At 38.3% G+C, this 12,906-nt stretch overlaps 1 pseudogene; it reads right to left on the bottom strand.

Moving 5' to 3' along the window:
* Positions 1-9,219: 9,219 nt before the first annotated feature.
* On the bottom strand, positions 9,220-9,664 carry LOC102400907 (annotated as a pseudogene).
* Between the last annotated feature and the right edge of the window lie 3,242 nt (positions 9,665-12,906).

The raw sequence follows: 12,906 nt of genomic DNA, 5'->3' as shown, positions 1-12,906 counted from the left end.
CTCCATACATGGAATACTTAAATGGTACCTGACTTATCAGTTCCTCAAACATTTTGGAGGATTAGTCTCTGACATCATATTAATGTAAGGCATTTTAAGGGGCTTTCACTATTATTTTCAATTCTTATTGTTAATTGTCAGCTCTTATAAAACCTATTTTGTTAAATTATATTATCCTTGAAAGATAAACATTTCATCCATTTTTCTACTTTATATTCTTGGATTTCAGCAAACTCTCTTTTATGTCTTTAATTCCACTCATGAAAAGTATAAATTCTTTGAAAATTAAAATAGCTCTAACATTTTTGTATTTCCTAAGAATTAATATTTCATTTTTCCACATTAATCCTTCTCTTCTTTTCTTGGAGTTGCTTTGGTATTTTTCTAATTTTGTGAATAATAGGCTTAATTTAAACACATTTAAAATCAATACTTTATTTGTTAATAAATTACAATAGAATTAATATTCTAATGTAAACTTTGACTGTGCTTTGTCTGTCTACCAGTGGTTCTTACATGTTTTTAATATTGGTATTTTTCTAGATAATGTGAAATTTTATTTTGGGTCAACTGCTTATCCCAATATGGTAAGAGGTTTTTAAAACAGCAATGATGACATACTATATTAAATTAAAACCTGTTATTTCCATACAGCAGAAACTAACACAACATTGTAGAACAACTATACTCCAATAAAAAATTTTTTTTAATCTCATCATTTCATTTTGCTCAAAATTTTAAAGAAATGGACCATTGACCTAAATATAATAGTTAAAACAATGAAACTCTTGGAAAAAAATAAAAAATAAATCTTCATGATCTTGGGTTAGGTAAAGCCTTCTTAGATATGACATCAAAAGCACAAGCAACACAAGAAAACATTGATAAATTGGACTTCATCAATATTTTGTGCCTCAAAGGACACCACCAAAGAACTGAAAAGACATCCCAGAGAATGGGAGAAATATTTGCAAGTCATATATCTGATCAAGTATTTGTTCCCAGAATATATAAAGAACTCTTCCAACTCAAAAAGGCAACCCAATTTTTAAAACAGGCAAAGGATCTGAATAAACTTTTTCCCAAAGAATGTATACAAATATCTTCAAGTGCCAATAAGCACATGAAAAAACACTCAGTATTGGTCATCAAGGAAATGCAAATCCAAACAACAACGAGATTCCACTTCAACCACACTAGATTGACTATAATAAAAAAGATAAGAACAAGCGCTGATGAGGGTGTTGGGAAATTGGAAACCTCACACATTGATGGGAGGAACCCTCATAAATGATGTAGCTGGTTTGGTAAACCATTTGGCAATTCTTTGAAATGTTTATCATATTGCCATATGACCTAGATAGCTCATTCCTAGGTATATGCCCAAGAGAAATAAAAACATATTCACACAAATCTTGTACATAAATGCTCATAGCAACATAATTCGTAAGAGCCCCAAACTGAAAGCACCCAAATGTCCACAAGCTGATGAATGGATAAATAAAATGTGATCTATCCATACAATAGACTATTATTCATAAGTAAAAAGGAATAAAATACTGACACAGTAGAGCATATATGAACCCTGAAAATATTATGCTACGTGAAAGAAGCCAGTCACAAAAGACCTTGTATTATATGGTTCTATGTATATAAAATGTCCTGAATAGGGAAATCTATAGAGATATAAAGTGGATTAGTGGTTGCCTGTGGCTGAGGGCAACTGAGGGAGGTGATTGCTAATGGGTATGGAGTTTGGGGAGAGGGTAATGAAAATGTCTACAAGTGAGGGAAGTGATGATCATGCAGCTCTATGAATGTACTAAAAACATCACACTGTATGCTTTAAATATGTAAATTGTACAGTATATAGATTCACACACACACATCATTAGGATATAAGGATGCGGGGCATTATGATAAGTCCTCTCATTTATTTTCTGTTTAAAAAAAAAAAACAAAAAAACATTTAGGAACTTTCCTGGTGGTCCAGAGATTAAGACTTCACCTTCCAATGCAGGGGGTGCAGGTTCCATCCCTGGTCAGAGAGTTAAGATCCCACTTGTCTTGGGGCCAAAAAAAAAAACCAAAAAACGAAACATAAAATAGGAGCAATATTATAACAAATTCAAAAGACTTTAAAAATGATCCACATAAGGAAAATTAAAATTAAAAAGCAAACATCTGACAAAAGCCAGTAATTCAACCACTAATGATTACAAGGTCTTGTAGCACCTCGCACACACCAACCTGGACCCACTAGTGTTTGAAGACTCGACAAATGAGAACTGCTGCTTTACACTTTGATTTATCATGCTTAACACCCTTCAGTTCTCTCTGCTCTTCATCTAGATGGCTTTAATTCACTGCTTTCCAGGGCTGCCCCAGAATTTCTCTCCAGGAGTGTTTTAGGGGCAGCAGTTTGGTTTAGAAGGAGCAACCCCAGGGATTTGTCTTGAGGCTGCATATGCACAGCAGACCCACTTTTTCACTTAAAATTTAGAGGCTGATAAGATTGGTACACCCAGAGTACTGCTTTTGGGTGGTCCCCTCCTCTGCTTCAATAGGGACCACATAGAAATGGGCCTGTAGTCTTAAACCTGCTTCATAATTTCAAGGCTCACTTGTGCTTCCAATAAGCAATTATTCTGCAATGATATTATGCCTTTCTAAATATAGCACATGGAAATGGACCTCCTCTTTTTAGCAGTGTCTGCCAACAAGACTTCTTTCCTGGTGCTAAAAATACATGCAGATGATTTTAACTATGCCACTTTCAGTTCTCCTTTCAGTCTGTCTGTTCCTTCCCACGTGTTGTCATTTTTCTATTTGAAAATCATGACCATGAAACCTCGAACATTTACGGGTTATGCAAACAGCTTCCGTCGGTATATTTTTAATAATCACCACTCTTATTATTACCAGATGTTGAAATCCCAATTGATAGCAGAGTGACAGACTTTAACGGTAAGATTATTTGGTCAAGAGACGTGATGTTTTTGTTTTCTGAGAGAGAGCATGTGTCTTGCTTGAATTTGTATCCACTTTCCCCCTCATTTGGCTGAGATGTCTTAGACAAATTCTTTAATATCACTGATCCTTTGTGTCTTCATTCATGTGCGTGTATCTGTGTGTGTGTGTTTGTGTGTGCTCAGTCGTGACTGACTTTTTGCGACTCCATGGACTGTAGACTACCAGGTTCCTCTGTGCATGGGATTTCCCAGGTAAGAATCCTGGAGTGGGTTGCCATTTCCTGCTCCAGGGGAGCTTCCTGATTCAGGGATCGAACCCGCACCTCTTTCATCTCCTGCATTGGCAGGCAGATTCTTTACCACTGTGCCACCTGGGAAGCCTGTCTTCATTAGTAGAATGCTGCTAATGCCTTAAAGGATTTTTGTAAGAAACATGTGGGAATTTATGTTACCTATTATTAGATTTTGAATTAGATATTAGTTATCTATTGCTGTGTAACAAATCCTCACCCCTTGCCCCGCCAAATTTAGCAGCTTGAAAAATTTATTATCTTACACAGTTTCAGAGGATTAGAAATCCTGGAGCAGTTTAGCTGGGTGGTTCTGGTATAGAATCTCTCACAAGATTGCACTCAAATTATTGGCCAGGGATGCATTCTCTGTAGATTGCATGAGTTTGGAGGATTTGCCTACAAGTTCACTCATATGGTTATTGGCAGGAGGCTTCCATTTATCACCACAGGAACCTATCCACATGGCTTCTCCCAAAGTCAGTGATCAGAGGATAAGATAGAGACAGATAGAGTGTATTCCAAGACATACACTGCACTCTTACAACCTAAATTTGATGGTGACATACCATCATGACTGCCGTATTCTGATCACACTAACCAACACTGATACAATGTGGGAGAGAACAGCACAAGGGTGAAAAGAACAGGAGGCAGGCATCACTGCAGACCATCATGGAGGCTGGGTACCACCTGTGGATGGAGCACCCAGCAGGCACACCTGGACACTAGTAATTCAACAGCCATTTATTGAGCCCTTCTAGGCCCAAAAGGTATAAAATAGACATTGTCCTTGCCCCAAGGACTCTCATTGTAGAGGCTCATAGTAAGTGCTCAAGAAATATATTTTCCCCTCAAGAGAAAGAAAGAAACAAAAACTTCATGAAAGGAGATCTTGATAGTCAGAGGTACACCCACTATCCAAGTAATGTCCTCTAGAGAAAACCCCCTGCTTAATGTAACTATTATGAGTTGGAGGACTCCGCAATTTTCAGTTTAGAGCCTGAGAATTTACATTAAGGATCTGAGCAGAAGTAAAGACAATCATTATGACTGTCTGTGAGAAAAAGGTGTACCAGGCAAATTGATGGTGTCCACAGTCCAGCAAACATGGTTATTTTCCAAAACAGTTATTTGGCAAACTAATAAGTAAGGTTCTAAAACTCTGGGCTCCTTATCTCTATGTGAAAGCAACTGAGGTGTGAGCTCTCTTTGGCGATGATTCATCCACTGTCAATTTAGTTGATGTGTAATCTAATGTATATATAGATACTGTATGTACTATATAATACGGTGACCTTGAGCATAACATCTTTTTCTATTAATAGAAGGCACTCTGACCTCCCAGTTTATCATAATTAGTGAGCTGTGACTCTCTTGATATTTTACCTGTGCTAAAATATTCATATTTCAGGCTCTTAGAGGAGACATGTATGATTCATAGGATTAATGGCAAAGGAATTTACCTCCATTATCAAATTAGCCTTGCATCTCACCAGCCTTCACAAGGCTAAAGTGAAGCTTGAGATTTATACATAAATATTGAAGTCTGATTTCAAGTTTAATAAAACATGCATACCTTTCCAATATACCCATGGAAAGAAATGGACACTGGAGCTTTTGCTGATGCAGAAGAGCCCACAGGTGTCTGAGAAACACCAACTAAAGTCCCATTGGATGACTGTCATTACCTCTAATGCCCTTGACCAGGCTTTTCAGGTCACTGAAAATTCTGTGGTTCAGTAGCTCTTTGCTGAGCCTGCTGTCCTCTGCTAGGCCTGTGGAGGATGCAGGAAAGGAGACTGATACCATCTCTGAGCTCAAAGATTTAATGAAAAACACTTGTCCCAGAGCCTCCCCCTCCACAAGAAATGGCAGGGATTATAGTTGTCTTATTCACAGCTGTATTTTCAGTGCTTATAAAGGGGGTTTCAGGCAATCCCCATTAGGGAATCCCTAGCATGCCCATAAGAACTAAAGCATCATATGGCCCCCAGGAGTCTCTGCACTTAACCACACACACCATGAAACTGCAGTGAGAACTTTGGGGCTGAGCAGGGGCCAGACCTTCCAAAGTCCCCACATTTTGGATTCATTCCTCTCTCCCTATGTTGCTGCCACGTGCCTGATGTTGGTGCACCCTCCTCATTGCCAAGACTCTACTCCAGTGGTTCCCAATCTTCAGCCAAAGAAAAAGTATTTGGCCTTTTTCAGAGAAAAATAAGAATAGTGTAATTAGTTTTTCACAAAGCTCAGTGGGAAGATATTTATTCTGAGAATAGGCGTTTCTTTATTGGTGTTAATATGTTACCTCTTTTATGATATTACGGTAGGAGACAGTGGAATTTTTTTTTAAATAAAAAGACAACAATATTTTATTTGGGGCACTTACTCAGTATTTCACAGATCCTCAACAAGTTTTGAGGTAGGTTAATATTATTATTTATTTTACAAACTAAAACTCAGGCAGAGATTACATCACTTGTTGCAAACCATAACAGGAGTCCTACCATAACCAAGAATTACATGGTTTTTCAGATTAATCTGATGTGTGTGAATTTAACAGTGGTAGCTTGCAAATAGTCATTAAAAACAAAACAAAACCCAAGCCCCACTAGATATTACAGAAATCCTACTTTGGGTATTTTGTAATTCTTAAATCAATCCTGCATTGATTATACCTGCTTTTGAATAACCTACTTATTCTCATTACAAATCTATTTCTGCTGGATCATCGAAAAAGCAAGGGAGTTCCAGAAAAACATCTATTTCTGCTTTGTTGACTATGTCAAAGCCTTTGACTGTGCAGATCACAATAAACTGTGGAAAATTCTGAAAGAGATGGGCATACCAGACCACCTGACCTGCCTCTTGAGAAGCTTGTATGCAGATCAGGAAGCAACTGTTAGAACTGGACATGGAACAACAGACTGGTTCCAAATAGGAAAAGGAGTACGTCAAGGCTGTATATTGTCACCCTGCCTATTTAACTTATATCCAGAGTATATCCATCATGAGAAATGCTGGGCTGGAAGAAGCACAAGCTGGAGTCAAGATTTCCGGGAGAAATATCAATAATCTCAGATACGCAGATGACACCACCCTTATGGCAGAAAGTGAAGAAGAAAGAACTAAAGAGACTCTTGATGAAAGTGAAAGTGGAGAGTGAAAAAGTTGGCTTTAAGCTTAACATTCAGAAAACTAAGATCATGGCATCCAGTCCCATCAGTCCATGGCAAATAGATGGGGAAACAGTGGAAACAGTGGCTGACTTTATTTTTCCGGGCTCCAAAATCACTGCAGATAGTGACTGCAGCCATGAAATTAAAAGACACTTACTCCTTGGAAGGAAAGTTATGACCAATCTAGATAGCATATTAAAAAGCAGAGACATTACTTTGTCAACAAAGGTCCGTCTAGTCAAGGCTATGGTTTTTCCAGTGGTCATGTATGGATGTGAGAGTTGGACTGTAAAGAAAGCTGAGTGCTGAACAATTGATGCTTTTGAACTGTGGTGTTGGAGAAGACTCTTGAGAGTCCCTTGGACTGCAAGGAGATCTAACCAGTCTATCCTAAAGGTGATCAGTCCTGGGTGTTCGTTGGAAGGACTGATGTTGAAGCTGAAACTCCAATACTTTGGCCACCTGATGTGAAGAGCTGACTCATTTGAAAAGACCCTAATGTTGGGAAAGACTGAGGACAGGGGGAGAAGGGGACAACAGAGGATGAGATGGTTGGATGGCATCACCTATTCAATGAACGTGAGTTTAGGTAAACTCTGGGAGTTGATGATAGACAGGGAGGCCTGGCATGCTGTGGTTCATGGGGTTGCAAAGAGTCGGACACAACTGAGTGACTGAACTGAACTGAATCCTTATCATTGAAGAAGGAAATGGCAGCCCATTCCAGTACTCTTGCCTGGAAAATCCTATGGACAGAGGAGCCTGGTGGGCTACAGTCCATGGGGCGCAAGAGTCAGACATGACTTAGCAACTAAACCACCACCAATCCTTATAGTAACAAATTAGCACATTATTGATTTTGTTGTTTTCTGCTTTTGGAGTGGGTGAAGTGGAAAGATAAGCAGCAAGCTTTCCCCAGAGTGCTAGGCAGCCTTTACATGCAGGTGCTATGCTCAGCACACCATCTGTGGTGCTTTGGGGTCAAAGGAAAGGAGGCACCTAATGAACCCAAGACCCAGAAAAGATGCCTGGATCCAAAAGAGGTGGAGGCCTTGCATAAGTCAAAGATGAAGAAAAAAGCACTATCATCTCGGGCTACTGATCCTCAGCATCATGCTACAGCATCACAGCATATGGGAAGAGCTCTTAAAAGGCCAGTAAATTTGTCCCAGCAATCTGTTAATTAAAGTTCTTACTAACTAGACAAGCCACACATATACTTAAATTTACATTTTACTAAAATGACATCTATAGAAGCAAAATATCTATGTATTATCTGTTCCACCTATCATGTAAATTGCTCTAATTGTCACAAGTCTAATTCACTTAGCTCATTATAATTACTTAAAATTCAGCTCATCCTGACTAGATTCCTGGGCCAGTCTTCTCAAATAACTTGTTTTATTATAAATTTCCTTTTATTTAAACAAGTGTCAGTAGTAACACAGGATTAAGAGTGGTTAACAACTGAGAAATTATAAGGAAAATGTCATTATTAGGTTAGAAAATACAGCATTCAGCAGAGCAAATTTCAAGAGTAAAGATATAGACACTTATGTTTCTGAACAAGCTGAATGGCACAGCTCAACACAATGTGAGTCAAAGAAGCAAGAAAAAAAGAAGGCAGGGGGCCACAAGAGGCAAAATATTTTATTCTAGTGTCACCCAAATTGACTGTGGAAGTAAAAAGTTTCTACATTAAAAATGTTTATATAAATTATATGAACAGTAATTTTCGTAAAAGTCAAAATGAAATGTTCTGCATAGGACAAAAGATATGCCTAAGCAACATATCATATTTGCACAAGGCCACTGAATATCATGGGTACTAGTAACAAATGAAAAAGTGTAAGTTATGGCAGACTGAGCAAAGATTTCAGTCTGGTATTCTATAACCCCAAGACTATAAACTACTCTTACTATACAAAAGCTCTAATGACATACAGAATCTTTTGTAGGAACACTTGTGCTTCTGGTTGGCACATTATCTACTCTTTAATATGTGAAAGTAATACAGAGAGTTGTGAGTGTTTGTGCAAAACTATTGGATTTACAAAAATGGCACAAAAGTGAATTCAACAGTCAACGCACATGCACACTTTATTCACATCTTCAGTGACAAAAGGTATTCTGAACACTATCGAACTGAATAAGAATAGTAGCTTCAACAACAGCTGTTAGTAAGCAATAGAGTCACGTAAGTTACACCAGAATGGGCAAATATTGCCCAAGTAAAATTCTATTGTTAAAGCTGAAACAGATTTAAGGCCTTTCAAGTTCAAGCATAGGGTACAAATCTTTTGGAGCCCCATCTATTTGTGTTTGAAACATGTGACCTTTCTTCTAACTTGTGGTCTTAAACTTCTGTTTTACAACACTCAAAAGGAAAATCCAGAAGAAATTAACAGTAGAGGTTATATGAAATAAGAGTAATATACGAAGCTATAATTAAAATATATTAAAGAAAGTCAATATTAAAACTGCAAAACTTGTTACTTGTTGGATCCAGCCCTACACTAGGAGTTAGGTAATATATACAATTATTCTCAAGTAGATTACTTTATGTTGCTCTAACATGTTCATCAGTGCACTGTTAAACTAATCAAAAACTCTACACATGTATATTCCCTTACAATAGCAGCACACACTACCGCTATCTGCAAAGCCATCACTCTCAAATGACTTAATGAGTAAAGGGAAATAAAAAGCAGAGGAGTAACATATTAAAGAGAAATAATGGGAATTAGAAGATTCATGCGGTTCAGCTCTTTTTAATCAGCTAGCCAGCTTGCTAGCAACAAGAGATGGTTTCCATTGAGGAAGGTCCTGTGGAATGGGATGTAGTCACCAGTGACCTCTGTCTTATCTGGGGTTGCAGTAGGAAGTTGCTTGTTCTTCATTTTTGCTTTAGCCATGTTGTAATCCCCAGAATCAAAATATTTTTACCCTTTTATGCAATCGTTTACTTAAAAAATCTGAACCTCCAGGATTTTGTCCCAGATGAGGATACCTTGCTTTTAACTTTTGCTTCTTCACCTTTCTCTGGACTAATCACTTTATCTTCCATTTCCTTCTGCTCCTCTGCGGAGGCTGCCTGGGGGACTTCCGCAGACATACTGCTCCCTCTGCGGACAAGAGGCTGAGAAGAGAAGTGCCTGAGACAATGAAATTTTTTTAATGTGTCACCTGGCATCATGGAATAGTGGCAGTCCTGTGTGATGTCCCTGCTGGTTTTTCCTTGGTTCTTGAATTCCAAATGTTTGAGAACCACTGTCATTCAAGAACAGTTCAATCCCTACCTCACCCTTGGGGTCTTCCCTGTCTTTTAGGGCTCCCACTTTTCCTTTCTTTTAAAAAAATATCAGGATATTTTCCCTGTAAAGTCGTTAAGTATATAAGTGCAGGACAATCGGTAAATATAAAAACTCACAAAGAAGAAAATAGTAATCTTCTATAGTCTCACTTCTCAAGTGAAAATAAATGTTGTCTAAGAGATGCCCTTCTATTTTGCTTTCTGAGTTTATCATTTAACTTTTTAACATTTTGTATAAGTTGTACGGTAATTTCATAATATTCTATCCTCTTCTTCCTATACAATTAAGTGCTGACTTGGTTTAGCTCCTGGGGTAAGCATTTACATGTATGAGCCACTTAATCCACAAACAACCTTGTAAAGTGGGTACTATTATTATTTCCTCTTTGTAACTGAGGCTCAAAGAGTTTAAGATATACACCCATTTTACAGAGCTGCTAAGTAGTGAAATCTTTCTGACCAGGGGAGCCTGGCTCTGGAGCCCAGACTCCAAGATAGTCTGATCCAGTGCACTTCCGTCATATGGATGGAATAAATAAACCACAGTTTATTTAACCATTCTTTCACTTTTGCTCGTTTTCCCTTTTTCCTCCAAGTTTCTGGTACTATAAATAAAGCTGCCATGTACAACCTCATGATTAAGTCTTTGTGTACATTATCCATAAGTATTTCTGCAGAATAATTTCTGGCAGAGGATTTACTTGATCAAGGAGATTACAGTTTTAAGGCTTTGACAAAATTCACCAACCTGCATCTCAGATTGTTGTGTCTTTTCAGAATGTTGTATCCTTGACACTCCATCCAACAAGCTAAGCAATGAAGAGCCAGTGCAGCCAAAAATAAATAAATTTTAAAAAATACTTTTGCTATATGATGCTTTAGTTACTAATATGGTAGTGATTCACAGTGATCCAAACCCTTGTATAATTCAGCCCCCAAGAATACCTGTGACTTGTTTCTAATGAACAGAATATGGCAAAAGTAAAAGGACCTTGCAGATGTAATTGAAGTCCCTAATCAATCGATTTTCAGTTAATCAAAATGGAGATTATCCTCGGCGGGCCTTACCTAATTAGGTGAGCCCTCTAAAAGGGCTTGCTGAAGTTAGAGAGACTCAGAGCAGTAGAAACTGTTACTGACTTTTAGGAAGTAAATCATCATGAAATGAAGCTGCAAGTAAATTAATTCCATCACCAATATGGGAATTCAGAAGTTTATCCTTCCCTGCCACACCTGTATATGAGAATGCAGTCTGGCCATCATCAGCCCTGTAAGGCCCTGAGCAGAGAACCCAGGTAAGCCATGCCCAGACTTCTGAGTTACAGAAACTCTTAAATAATAAATGGGTGTTGTCTTAAGCCACTGAGTTGTGTGCTAATACAACTAACAAGACTACAAATTTTCCGTGTGTTATTAACCATGGTTTTTTCTTCTTTCCAGCTCATGTTTCTGCATTCATCATTTTCTTATTTGAGTTCTTAATACTTTTGGTTTTAAAGATATCAACAACCCCTTTGTCTGTCATAAATAATAAACAGCCATTGCATTTTCATGTGGTCAAATCCATTGGTCTTTCCCTTTGTGGTGCCACTTGGAAAGTCCATCCTCATCCCAAAGTGACAGCATGAGTCACATACATTTTGTCTAGTACTTTTGTGGTTTCATCATTACATTGAAATCTTTAATCCATCTGAAGAGGTTTTTGGTAAACAGTGGTGCAGAAAAACCCAACTTTCACTGCTTTCAAATGTACAAACGATATCTACTGAATAATCATTTGTTTTTCAACTGAATTTATATCAGATCAAAAGTCTAAATTTGGCCTTTTCCATGTGTTACATTAGGTCTATCCTCTTCTGCTTTAGTATCAAACTGTTTTCATTGTTAGAACTCTACGATGCGTTTGAGTACGGTAGGAAAAAAACCACCCTTCATTTCTCTTCTTTCATAAACTTTCCTCATGATTCTCAAACATTTCTTCTTTCATTTTATCTTTGGAATTGTTTTGTCAAATTCCATTGGCAATTTAATTGTATCTGTGGCACACTGAGATACATTTATCAACTTATACACATATAGATTATAGAATTGACTTCCCATATTTCCATACCAGAACACGTTTAGAACTGTGTGTCTTTTTCATGACCTTGTCAAGATAGGTTTAGTCGTGTACACCTTCCATGTGTCTTGTTGGATTAATGACAGTGTTTTAAATATTTTCATTTAAGACATCCTAACTAGTATATTTCGATAATTTTTTATTTACTAGATTATAAGTTTTTTTTAACTTACTTGTGCAACCATAAATCAGTAAGAGTCTGGCAAAAATCAATGAAAGCATTCTGTGAGAATCAGTTCTTAAACAATTATCAGTATCCCCTTGTGGGATGTATGTACCTATGCTGATTAGTCTAAACCAACAAGAGAATCCCAAATTCCTTGCAGTAATTGGTTCAGGAATGGACAAATCTAAGATAAGTTGGGCCAGTGAAACAGAAAAGAGGTTTTCCAGGGGATTGTGATAAGAAGCTTTCTTGCTCTTTGATGAGAACCCCAGGAAGCCAGCTTCTCCCATTGGTCACAGTCAAGGAGACATGTGTATTTTGGCAGCTGTTGTGTGACCATAAGAAGCACCCTCAGAATGAAGCTGAGTCTGTGGATAGCAGAGCAGAGACACTGAAAGACTGTGCTGATGATACCTCTGAACGCCTGGATCGTCTGACTCGAGATCTGCCCTGCCTCTGTTCTTGTTCTTTGAGCCAGCTCATTTTCTGGTTGTGCCCCTTTCACCTGGGCCTTTTTTAGCCCAAAGCACCCTGCTGATACATGAGGACCGAGTGAGACAGATGAAGGACACTTCCCAGCACAGAGTGGCTGCTCAGTGTATGACAGCGCCACCCGCCGCCATCCCTGACCCCTAGCCCCGCCGGGCCTTACTTCCTTGTCCAGTGCAGACCTGTGTCCAGCCTTTGCTCCCACACTTTCTCCCTCCTCACTCACATTCGGAGCTGTCTCACCCTTAAAGACCCTGCTCAAATTCTACCTCCTTCACAAATGCTGTTTGGCTCACGGAGAATTCTCCTCCGTGCTCGGCTTGTCTGAGCCTCATCATACACTGCCTCCTGCGGCTGCCTTTGCCTTCCTGAGTC

Source organism: Bubalus bubalis, chromosome 20, assembly GCF_019923935.1.
Source record: "Bubalus bubalis isolate 160015118507 breed Murrah chromosome 20, NDDB_SH_1, whole genome shotgun sequence".
Classification (NCBI taxonomy): domain Eukaryota; kingdom Metazoa; phylum Chordata; class Mammalia; order Artiodactyla; family Bovidae; genus Bubalus; species Bubalus bubalis.
This window is presented reverse-complemented; position numbering and strand designations above follow the sequence as displayed.